The sequence below is a fragment of the Myotis nattereri genome (assembly GCF_964212035.1).
Source record: "Myotis nattereri genome assembly, chromosome: 2".
NCBI classification, from domain to species: Eukaryota; Metazoa; Chordata; class Mammalia; order Chiroptera; family Vespertilionidae; genus Myotis; species Myotis nattereri.
In genome coordinates this window covers 191832859-191846066 of record NC_138076.1, presented here as the reverse complement: position 1 = coordinate 191846066, position 13208 = coordinate 191832859, and the positions used below count along the sequence as shown (strand labels likewise).

Below are 13208 nucleotides of genomic sequence, written 5' to 3'. Positions count from 1 at the left end.
CTGTTTTGAAAGGCCAGAACGTTCAGGGGTGGAGGGAGAAGGAAGGTCTGGGGGTTTCAGGGCTGTTTGGCAACTGGGTGAAGGGATTGCCCTCCCCCTGCTGGGATCCCCCCAGCCTCTCTGGTCTGGCAGAAGGGGGGCAGCCTGCAACCCCCCACAGGCAGGTCTGAGGCTGCCAGATGCTCCAGACAGGGGACTGGAGGGGATTCACAAAGGCTTGCCCTCCAGGGAGATGACAGCACTGCCCCCCAGGTTCTCTGACAGAGTGCAGCGGTCCTTGACCTCCTCCTAGCAGTTTGCTTGTAATTCATGCTTGATCCCTGTAAGCTTCTTCTTGATGGCATGCTTGGAGCTGGCAGAGATCATTTTGCTCTTAAGAGGCACAGACTCAGGAGCCCAGAAGATAAACACCAGGTCCTCCTTCTTGCTCTCCTTGGTCTCATACATTGCGTCATACAGGGCATGACGGCAGTCTTTGTCGGGCAGCATGTTGACGAAAGTGGCGTAGGGGTCCCTACTGTCAGGCCCACATCACCTACCGGGATCTCCTTGCCATCTTCCGGAATGATGTTCTTCTGGTCTTCACTCAGGCAGAAGAGCACAGCCTTCTTGTGCTTCTTCACATCCTCTGGTGTCGAGGACTTACGTGCCTTCATGTCATTGAACACTTTGATGACTCCATCAGAGACAGCCACACCAGAGGCCATGTTTCCGGAAGCAAAAGGAGATAGCAAGAAGAGCCTGGAAAGACGAGCGCCACTGCAGCTGCTACCGGGATCCGACTGAACTCCAGACTTTTCTAACCATACTTCATCAGTTGTCAAATACTCTACTGTTACCAAAAACTGTTACTACACTGGAGACATGCCTTTAGTCAAATATTATGTCATATCACTTTAAGAATTAATTACTTAAGTAAATATAATTACTTAAGGCGTGTTGTAGAAAAATTTTAGTGCTGTTTAACAAACCCTGATATAAAGAAATGCTGAAGGTTTTCTATAAAGATATTTTAACATAGAATTCACAAGGTTTTTTCAAATTCTGTCTATAAAGTTAAACTTGATTTTCTCAGGGAATGTAAGTGCACAGTAGTCTCAAGGCGATCTGTCTTAGCTTGCTGTTTCCACAAATTATAAGAAAAGAGTGGCCTGAGGGAAAGGTAGCTGACAACACAATGACAAGCATCATGATTTGAAATGTCTCTACCTTAGTGGAGGTCCAAATTGCAGCTAGAATAGAAATAATGTAAATGATGAAGAGGAGGAGGAACATTGTCACCATTTTTATGGCCCTTCTATGAGCCTCTGTGCTTGAGTCCACTGAGCCCGTCAGGATGAGCTGAAAATTCTTGGTGTGTCTCACCAAGGACAGAAATAAAAGAAGCAAAGAGATCAGAGACAGGAAAAAGGGGATAATATAGGTCAAAGTAATAGGAAAAAGACATTTAGTATAGAGTATTTCATTTGCCTCTAACTGCAAAGTCATATTTACTTCATGTATCCCGTAGGTATTCAACCACAACTCATTAACAGCATCATGCATTGAGAGGTTAAGAGGGAGTAGGAAGAAAGACCCCAGGAAAAGCAGAAGAACCACCCTGTTGACTCTCCACTTCAGCCACATGAAAAAGTAGTGGGAGAAATTGGCAATCTTAAGGAAGTAGAAAATGCTGAGGCAGGTGGCAAACCAGATAGTTAGGTGGTTAGTTAGTGCCCAAAGAATAGGAACCACCTTTGCTAGTTTACCAGTAGCATACAGATGTGGAGCTAGCCCCATTATAAATAAATCCAAGAGTATTACCAACAGTTGAATGATTCTGGCCATAGCCAAGCTGGTGAGGATGAAATCAGCTGAAGAAACTTTCCCAGTCCTGAACCATTCGATGAAGTTCACCAGTCCGATAAACCCATTTCCTACCACTCCTAAGATGAATATTCCTATTGCCACAACTAGAATGGAGGCCTTAATTTCAATTGGCATCGTTATAAGAATATTTCTAATGTTGTGCCTCAATGAAAGCTTTATAGTGAAACAGTTGCAGATGGACATCCATTTATGATGCTTTCCATAAATATTTTCACCATAATTCCAGAAAATACATCCAAAATTCTGCTTTGCAATACAGTCCAGAGTCCTTCATGAAAGAATAGTTCATTCCAATTGTATTGTATTTCCAGTGCTAAACTGAACAGTTTTCTTAAGACACACACATTTCATGACTACCTGTAGTATTCCCTACAATCAGCTACTATATAAACATAAATGTTGTCCACTTATCTAGACACCACCTGCAAATTTTCATTTGTGGCACTGACTAAATGGATGAAGTAAAATATGTAAACATGTAAATATGAGAGAAATTATTTTCCTCCTATTTGTATTTATATCTCCGTGGAACATAAACCTAAATGCAAATATTTTAAATTTTGAATAGTAATTTCTAGGAGGAAAGCTTTTATATATTTCTGTTATTGTTAGTTACTTATCAAAAAGATTCTTGTATGTATCAAGTATTTGTGTTGATGCAATTTGATTTACATAAATAATTTATTGCAATTATTTCTAGTTCAAAGGCCAAATCAAAGTCCTAGTGTTTCTTTCTTTCTTTACTTCTTTCTTTCTTTCTTTCTTTCTTTCTCTCTTTCTTTCTTTTTTACTTTCTTTCTCTCTTTCTGCCATTTCATAACACTCCCAAATAACTAAAAATAATCATGGAGAAATATTATAGAAGTTAAATCAGAACTTACCAGCAAAGTATACCAAGAATATACACAAGACTTTAATAAACATACTTCATCAGGTCTCAGAAACTCTACTGTTAACAGAAACGGTTAATACACTGGAGACATGTCCTTTAGTCAAATATTATGTCATATCATTTTAAGAAAATATAATTACTTAAAGACATGTTGTAAGACACTTTTAGTGCTGTTCAACAAAACCTGATATAAATAAATGCTGAAGGTTTCTATTAAGTTATTTTCCCATAGAATGCACAAGGTTATTTCAAATTCTGTCTATGAAGGCAAAGGTTTTGCTTTTCTCAGAGAATTTATGTGCCACAGTGGCCTCAAGATGATCTGTCTTAGCTTGCTGTTTCCAAAAATTATAAGAAAAGAGTGGCCTGAGGGAAAGGTAGCTGAAAACACTATGACAAGCATCATGACTTGATATGTCTATACCTTAGAGGAGATCTAAATTGCAGTTAGAATAGAAATAATGTAAATGATGAAGAGGAGGAGGAACGTTGTCACCATTTTCATGGCTCTTCTATGGGCCTCTGTGCTTGAGTCCAACGAGCCCGTCAGATTGAGCTGAAAATACTTGGTGTGTCTCACCAAGGACAGAAATAAAAGAAGCAAAGAGATCAGAGACAGAAAAAAGGGGATAGCATAGGTCAAACTAAGAAGAAGAAGACTTTTGAGATACAACATTTCATTTGCCTCTAACAGAAAAGTCATATTAACTTCATGTACCCTGTAGGTATTAAACCACAATTCACTAACAGCATCATGCATTAAGAGGTTAAGAAACAGTAGGAAGGAAGGCCCCAGGAAAAGCAGAAGAACCACCCTGTTGACTCTCCACTTCAGCCACATGAAAAAGGAGTGGGAGAAATTGGCAATCTTAAGGAAGTAGAAAATGCTGAGGCAGGTGGCAAACCAGATAGTTAGGTGATTAGTTAGTGCCCAAAGAACAGTAACCACCTTTGCTAGTTTACCAGTAGCAAACAGATGTGGAGCCAGACCCATTATAAATGAATCCAAGAGTATTACCAACAGTTGAATGATTCTGGCCATAGCCAAGCTGGTGAGGATGAAAACAGCTGAGGAAATTTTCCCAGTCCTGAACCATTCGATGCAGTTCACCAGTCCGATAAACCCATTTCCTAGCACTCCTAAGATGAGTATTCCTATTGCCACAACCAGAAAGGAGGCCTTCATTTCAAATGACATCGTTATAAGAATGTTTCTAATGTTGTGCCTCAATGAGAGCTTTATGGTGAAATAGTTGCAGATGGACATCCATTTATGATGCTTTCTATAAATATTTTCACCATAATTCCAGAAAATACTTCCAAATTTCTGCTTTGAGATACAGTTCCAGAGACCTTCACAAAAGAATAGTTCATTCTATTTGAATTATAATTCCAGTGCTAAACTGAACAGTTCTGTTAAGACATACACATTTCATGAATACGTGCAGTATTCCTTACAGTCAGCTACTATATAAACATAAATGTTGTCCACTTATCTTGACACCAGCTGCAAATTTTCATTTGTGCCACTGACTAAATGATGAAGTAAAATATGTATACATGCAAATGTGAGAGAGATTATTTTCCACCTTTTTGTATTTCTATCTCCTTGGAACACACATCTAAATGCAAATATTTTAAATTTTGAATAGCAATTAGTAGGGAGCGGCTATGGGGTCAAGCCTTGGACTGACCTGTGGCAGGGCCACAAAAAATCTCTGTTTGGAGGGCAGAGCCCTCCTGGCATAATAAGCTTGACCTTATAGTCCTCCCTTCTTCCTAGGTACCTAGTGGGCTGTGTGAGGTACAGCAAGTGCTGCCAAAACAAGGTGAAACTCACAAGAACATTGTAAACATCTTGACCACTTCCCTTGCTTTTCCTGTGTGCTCGGACTATAAAATAAAGCTTGGGCATGCAGGCTGTATCATGTTTCCTGATCCAGGCTCAGTGATCTGACCTAGTCCCCTCTGTATTCTCTTGTCTGTCTTCTTTAATCTTTCACCGCCCCTCCTCAGGCTCACCGAACCTGGCCATGCTGGTGCAGCACTGTAATTGCTACAGGAAAAGTTTTTATACAATTCTATTACTATTTGTAACTTATCAATAAGTTTCTTGTACATATCAAGTATTTTTGTTGATGCAATTTAATTTACATTCATAATTTATTGTAAATATTTCTAGTTCATAGACCACACCCAAATCCTAGAACAAACAACTAAAAATAATTTCAGAAAAATATTATAGAAGCTAAATCAAAACTTATCAGCAAAGTATACCAGGAATATACACAAGGCAGCTACAAATACTACAATGCAAAATCAGTTATAGTTTTGTAAAGTCAGTAATATTTTAGTGAGAACTCGAATTATTTAGTTTTTATGAAGAAATACGGAAACAAATTGAAGACGGATGTAAAGGTGTGTGAAGTTATCAGTGACATGAACAAGTCTGACTCCCCTCTAAACAGAGAAACTTTTTTGTCTTACAATATCTTATTGGTTTTCCATTGAAAGGTTTCTAAGTGCTCTCCATGTCCTAAATGAAATGTCTTCATATTTCTGGGCAATAGAGTGACTATGTTTGTCAGACTCCCTGACAGATGGTGTGGAAAAGTGAATAATGTTGATCAATGTTATGTGAGTGAGAATTAATTCACCAAAGCACCATTTACAGGCTGACTCCTAAAATGTCCCACACACATGCTCCCCCATATAACCTTCTCCCTGCTATCCGGAATGGCCATGATTCTGAGGGAATGTTGGAATCTACATGTTTAAGGTGGCATACTTGGAATCAGCCGTCTTCACTGGATAACAGCATGAAGCAGGCTCCTCAGACATATCAGGACTGTTTAAAAAGCAATAGGAAATTTAGATTATGTATGACTCACTTTACATTTCGGAGCATATTGGTGACTGCTGTTCATTCACCCAGTCTAAGGCAGTAAGTGGAACTAAGAACATACAAATTTGTTAAGAGGCATTTGAATGGTGAAAAGAAAGAACCAGAAAATCTATGCCATCTGCAGATTTTTTTGATGGGTTTTGATTTCATTGGTTTTCCAGATCTAATGTGGTTTATTCATGTATTTATTTAATATTTTGAATATCATTTTCTCCAACTATCTCATGGGCCGGCTTTTATGTCCTGGGGACTTAGCAGAAAACAGGAAAGATCATCCCACATTATAGTACTTATATTCTTCTGGGAAGACAAGTGATAAAAAAACAAATTAATAAATCAGATATATGAAATATATACATTAAGGTATAGGTATTATGGTGAAGATTTCATAATTCTAAGATTTTAGTTATTAAACATGGTTATACATTTCTTTATTACAATAGAATTTGCTACCAAAGCTGTCAACACACTTTCAGTCTCATCATTTTGCAAAAGACTATATAAAAACTGATCTTGAAGACATTTTTAATAATTGTTACAAAGACATCATAGATATCATTTCATGTGTGCATAAAGGTCATTGACTTAGGTACTACAATTATATACTGTACTTATTGTGAGCATATATTTAAGAGCAGAAAATTTTTACTCCTTTTCTGTGGAATTTAAAGGGAATGTTTACCTAGCAAGATGGAGAAGATGATTGACAGTTCAGAGACCCAAACATGGTTTAGGTAAACTAAATAAATTGACATTAGTTTTCCTTCCCCTACCTGGTGAAAGAAATAGACTGACAAGTCCAGGAAGCACGGAGAACCCCAAACAAAAGGAATCCAAAGAGGACCACACCAAGACACATCATAATTAAAATGCTAAGAGCAAAAGACAAAGAGAGACTCTTAAGAGCAGCAAGAGAAAGAAACTCAGTTACCTACAAGGGAGTACCCATATGACTCTCAGCTGATTTCTCAACAGAAACTTTGCAGGCCAGAAGGGAATGGCAAGAAATATTCAAAGTGATGAATACCAAGAACATACAACCAAGATTACTTTATCCAGAAAAGCTATCATTCAGAACTGAAGGTCAGATAAAGAGCTTCACAGATAAGGAAAAGCTAAAGGAGTTCATCACCACCATACCAGTATTATATGAATTGCTGAAAGGTATCCTTTAAGAAGAGGAAGAAGAAGAAAAAGGTAAAGATACAAATTATGAACAACAAACATGCATCTATCAACAAGTGAATCTAAGAATCAAGTGAATAAATAATCTGGTGATCATAATAGAATCAGGGACATAGAAAGGGAATGGGAGAGGACAGAAGATGGCGGCGATATAGGCAGACACGTCCCAGGTCGTGTCCCGGAGCAAATGGAGTGAGCAGCTGAAATTAATTACACCCACACCGAACTGGAGAAATTGCTCAGCTGGTGAGACGGTTTGCAGCCAGGAAGAGCAGAACTCCCCTGGAAAGCAGATCCAAGCAACAGCAACCTCCTGAGCACCACACCCTCTGCTGAGGAACAGCAGCTGTACGTGAAACCTCACCCCACCAGCCAGAAGAGCCACCACAGCTGTGAACGGCACCCACCAGAGGAGCTGCTGCCAACTGAAGAGCAGCTGCTACCGCAACCGCCCGAAGAGCAACCACAGACCAAGGAGTCACTGCCACCAAGGGAGCAACCACTGAACGACTCAACATCTAGATATGTCAGTGAGATCAAACATGGGTAGACAAAGAAACCCCCAAAGAAAAGAGAAGGAGGACTCTCCAGAAAAGCAGCTAAGTAATACAGAGGCATGCAACATGACAGAAAAAGAATTCAGAATAAGGGTCCTAGAATGCATAAACCGGATGGAGGAAAAAATTGACAACCTCTGCAAGAAGCAAGAAGAAACAGATGAAAAAATTGATAACATATGGAAGAAGCTAGAAGAAACAGATGAAAAAATCAACAACTTAAGTAAGACCCAAGAAGAAATGAAGAGTGATATAGCTGCAATGAAAAACTCCATTGAAAGTATCAACAGTAGACTAGGAGAAGCAGAGGACCGAATTAGTGAACTAGAAGACAAGGAAGCAAAACACACCCAAAATGTACTGTAATTGGAGAAAAAAATTAAAATACAGGAAGAGAGTCTAAGGGAGCTTTGGGACAACATGAAACGAAACAACATACGAATAATAGGGGTACCAGAACAACAGAAGGATGAACAAGGATTAGAAAACCTATTAGAAGAAATAATATCAGAAAACTTCCCTGAGGTTGGGAAGAAAAAAGTCACACAAGCCCAGAGATTCCCAAACAAGGTGAACCCGAAAAGACCCACACCAAGACACATCATAATTACCATGGCAAATGTTCAGGACAAAGAGCGAATCTTACAGGCTGCAAGAGAGAGGCCGAAAGTTACATACAAGGGATCTCCCATTAGATTGTCAAATGATTTCTCAACAGAAACACATCAGGCCAGAAAAGAATGGACGGAAATTTACAAAGTGATGCAAAGCAAAGGACTGAATCCAAGAATACTCTATCCAGCAAGGCTATCATTCAAACTTGAAGGGGAAATAAGAAGCTTCACAGACAAAAAAAGGCTAAGGGAGTTTATCACCACCAAGCCAGCAATGCAAGGAATGCTAAAGGGACTGGTATAAAAATAAGAAACAAAAAGCTCAGAAAGAAAACAGCCATACACAAAAATAAATGGCTACAAACAAGTACCTTTCAATAATAACTTTAAATGTAAACGGACTAAATGCTCCAAACAAAAGACATCGAGTGGCTGAATGGATAAAAAAACATGACCCATACATCTGCTGTCTACAAAAAACCCACCTCATTAGAAGGGACTCACACAGACTGAAAGTGAAAGGATGGAAAAATATATTTCAGGCAAATGGAAAGGAAAAGAAAGCTGGGGTAGCAATACTTATATCGGCAAAATAGACCTCAAAGTGTAGGCCATAACAAGAGATAAGGAAGGCCACTTCATAATACTAAAGGGATCAATACAACAAGAAGATATAACCCTGGTAAACATATATGCACCCAATGCAGGAGCACCCAAATTCATAAAAAAACTCCTGGAAGATATCAAAGGAGAGATCGACAACAATACAATCATAGTAGGGGACGTTAATACACCACTGACAGCACTGGATAAGCCCTCTAGACAAACAATCAGCAAAGATACAGCAATCCTAAATGACTACTAGATCAGATGGACTTAATAGACATCTTCAGAACACTTCACCCCAAAGCCAGGGAATATACATTCTACTCAAATGCTCATAAGACATATTCAAAAATAGACCATATATTGGGTCACAAGCAAAGTATCCCCAAATTCAAGAAGATTGAAATCATAAAAAGCATCCTCACAGACCACGATGGCATAATATTAGAAATAAACTACAATAAAAACAACCCAAAATACTCAAACACCTGGAAGCTGAATAGCATGCTATTAAATATTGATTGGGTTACCAATGAAATCAAAGAAGAAATTCAGAACATCCTGGAAACTAATGACAATGAAAACACAACAATCCAAAACCTATGGGACACAATGAAAGCAGTCCTGAGAGGGAAGTTTATAGCTCTACAGGCCTATCTCAAAAAACAAGAAAAAATGGTAGTAAATCATCTAACTCTACAACTCAAAGAATTAGAAAGAGAGCAACAAGAAATCCCAGAGTGAGCAGAAGGAAGGAGATAATAAAGATTAGAGCAGAAATAAATGACATAGAGACCAAAAAAACAATACAGAAAATCAATGAAACCAAGAGCTGGTTCTTTGAAAGGATAAACAAGATTGACAAACCTCTAGCCAGGCTTCCCAAGAAGCAAAGAGAGAGGACCCAAATAAACAAAATCAGAAACGATAGAGGCAAAATAACAACAGACCCCACAGAAATACAAATGATTGTTAAAAAATACTATGGACAGCTCTACTCCAACAAACTAAACAACATGGAGGAAATGGACAAATTCCTAGAAAAATACAACATTCCAAAACTCAATCAGGAAGAATCTAAAAATCTCAACAGGCCAATAACTATGGAAGAAATTGAAGCAGTCATCAAAAAGCTTCCATCAAACAAAAGCCCAGGACCAGACTGCTTCACAGGGGCGTTTTACCAAACATTCAAGGAAGAACTAAAACCTATCCTCCTCAGACTACTACAAAAAATTCAAGAGGAAGGAACATTTTCAAGCTCATTCTATGAAGCCAGCATCACCCTAATACCAAAACCAGGTAAAGACAACACAATGAAAGAGAATTACAGGCCAATATCCCTCATGAACATAGACGCCAAAATCCTCAACAAAATCTTAGCAAATAGAATCCAGCAGTACATCAGAAAGATCATACACCATGACCAAGTAGGATTTATCCCAGGGATGCAAGGATGGTACAATATCCGCAAATCAATAAACGTGATACATCACATAAACAAATTGAAAGAAAAAAACCACATGGTCATATCAATTGATGCAGAAAAAGCATTTGACAAAATTCAACACCCATTTTTGATAAAAACTCTCAGCAAGGTGGGAGTAGAAGGATCATACCTCAACATAATAAAAGCCATATATGACAGGCCCACAGCCAACATCATATTCAATGGACAAAAACTAACACCATTTCCCCTAAGAACAGGAACAAGACAGGGATGCCCCCTCTCACCACTCCTGTTCAACATAGTACTGGAAGTGTTAGCCATTGCAATTCGGCAAGAAGAAGAAATAAAAGGCATCCAAATTGGAAAAGAGGAAGTAAAACTGTCCTTATTTGCAGACGACATGATATTATACAAACAAAACCCTAGAGACTCCATCAAAAAGCTACTAGACTTAATACATGAATTTGGCAATGTAGCAGGATACAAAATTAACCCCAAGAAATCTGAGGCATTTCTATACACCAATAGTGAACTTTCAGAAAGAGAGATTATAAAAACAATCCCGTTTACCATCGCACCAAAAAAATTAAGCTACCTAGGAATAAACTTAACTAAAGAAGTAAAAGACCTCTACTCAGAAAACTACAGGACATTGAAAAAAGATATAGAGGAAGACATAAACAGATGGAAGAACATACCGTGTTCATGGATTGGTAGACTCAACATCATTAAAATGTCCATACTACCCAAAGCAATCTATAAATTCAACGCACTTCCCATTAAAATACCAACGGCATACTTCAGAGATCTAGAACGAACTCTCCAAAAATTCATCTGGAATAAAAAAAGACCCCGAATAGCTGCAGCAATCCTGAAAAAGATCAAAGTAGGTGGGATCTCAATACCAGATATCAAGTTGTATTACAAAGCCACTGTTCTCAAAACTGCCTGGTACTGGCACAAGAATAGGCATATAGATCAATGGAATAGAATAGAGAGCTGAGAAATCGGCCCGAACCAATATGCTCAATTAATATTTGACAAAGGAGGCAAGAACATACAATGGAGCCAAGATAGTCTCTTCAATAAATGGTGTTGGGAAAATTGGACGGATATATGCAAGAAAATGAAACTAGACCACCAACTTACACCATACACAAAAATAAACTCAAAATGGATAAAGGACTTAAATGTACGACAGGAAACCATAAAAATTCTAGAAGAATCCAAAGGCAACAAAATCTCAGACATATGCCGAAGCAATTTCTTCACTGATACAGCTCCTAGGGCACTTGAAACTAAAGAGAAAATGAACAAATGGGACTACATCAAAATAAAAAGCTTCTGCACAGCAAAAGAAACCATCAACAAAACAACGAGAAAACCCACTGTGTTGGAAAACATATTTGCCAATGTCATATCTGATAAGGGCCTAATCTCCAAAATTTATAGGGAACTCATACAACTTAACAAAAGGAAGATAAACAATCCAATCAAAAAATGGGCAAACGACCTAAATAGACACCTTTCAAAAGAGGACATTCAGAAAGCCAAGAGACATATGAAAACATGCTCAAAGTCACTAATCATCCGAGAGATGCAAATCAAAACAACAATGAGGTACCATCTCACTCCTGTCAGACTGGCTATCATCAACAAATCAACAAACAACAAGTGCTGGAGAGGATGTGGAGAAAAAGGAACACTTGTGCACTGCTGGTGGGAATGCAGACTGATGCAGCCACTATGGAAGACAGTATGGAGTTTCCTTAAAAAACTGAAAATGAAACTCCCATTTGACCCTGTGATCCCACTTCTAGGAATATATCCTAAGAAACCAGAAACACCAATCAGAAAGGATATATGCACCCCTATGTTCATAGCAGCACAATTCACCATAGCTAAGATCTGGAAACAGCCTAAGTGCCCATCAGTAGATGAATGGATTAGAAAACTGTGGTACATCTACACGATGGAATACTATGCTGCTCTAAAAAGGAAGGAACTCTTACCATTTGCAACGTCATGGATGGAACTGGAGAGCATTATGCTAAGTGAAATAAGCCAGTCAATGAAGGAAAAATACATGATCTCACTCATTCATGGATAATAGAGACCATTATAAACTTTTGAACAATAATAGATACAGAGGCAGAGCTGCCTCAAACAGATTGTCAAACTGTAGCGGGAAGGCCGGGGAGGGTTGGGGGGCAGGAGGTAAGGGGGTAAGAGATCAACTAAAGGACTTGTATGCATGCATATAAGCATAACCAATGGACATTAGACACTGGGGGATAGGGGAGGCTAGGGGACTGTCTAGGGCGGGGGGGGGGGGGGGTAAAATGGACACATATGTAATACCCTTTGTAATATTTTAAGCAATAAATAAAAAATAATAATTAAAAAAAAAAGAAAGCGAATGGATTGACTATTCTTGGGGGGGAAAGGGGTGTGGGAGATGTGGGAAGACACAGGACAAAAATCGTGCACCTATGGATGAGAACAGTGGGTGGGGAGTGAGGGCGGAGGGTGGGGCGGGAACTGGGAGAAGGGGAGTTATGGGGGGAAAAAAGAGGAACAAATGTAATAATCTGAACAATAAAGATTTAATTAAGAAAAAAAAATTGACAGTTTTCTATTTTGTTGTTTTTGTGGTTGTTGTTCATCTTAGTTGAAGACATTTTGCCATTGATTTTTAGTAAGTGTGGAAGGATGGAACGGAGACAGAGAGTGCGAAACATCGATTTGAGAGGGACACATCAATTGGTTGTCTCCCGCATGCACACAGACCCAAGCGAGGCAAGGGAATGAGCCTGCAACCGAGGTACCAGCCTGCCACCTAGGTACCCTTGAAATCAGCATGCAATAAATGGTGCTGTCTCTCCAGTAACCAGGATTCACAAGTGCAGGAAGCAAGGGGTGGAAATATGTCACCACTCACTATGGCCCCTAGTAACCCAGTAGCAAAATGTAACCTCTTCCTACGACCTTATGTTCTGCTGGCCTGGAAGTCATTGTGCAAATTGAGGAGCTGTTCTACCAGGAGAAATAGCAAAGATTTTATCAAATGGGAATTTAAGACTGCCATCCTGCCATTTTGTTCTCCTTAGGCCTCTGAATCAACAGGAAA

At 38.9% G+C, this 13208-nt stretch overlaps 2 pseudogenes across 2 annotated transcripts in view; one reads left to right on the top strand and one right to left on the bottom strand.

Moving 5' to 3' along the window:
* Positions 1–207: 207 nt before the first annotated feature.
* Positions 208–736, bottom strand: LOC308514717 (cofilin-1-like; annotated as a pseudogene). The gene has a single exon. The product of its transcript is annotated as a cofilin-1-like (transcript).
* A 5620-nt stretch (positions 737–6356) lies between these two features.
* LOC308513971 (polycomb group RING finger protein 6-like) overlaps positions 6357–13208 on the top strand; it is a 28019-nt pseudogene continuing 21167 nt past the window's right edge. The window contains exon 1 of the transcript in view: positions 6357–6400. The product of the transcript in view is annotated as a polycomb group RING finger protein 6-like (transcript). The remainder of the gene's footprint in view (positions 6401–13208) is intronic.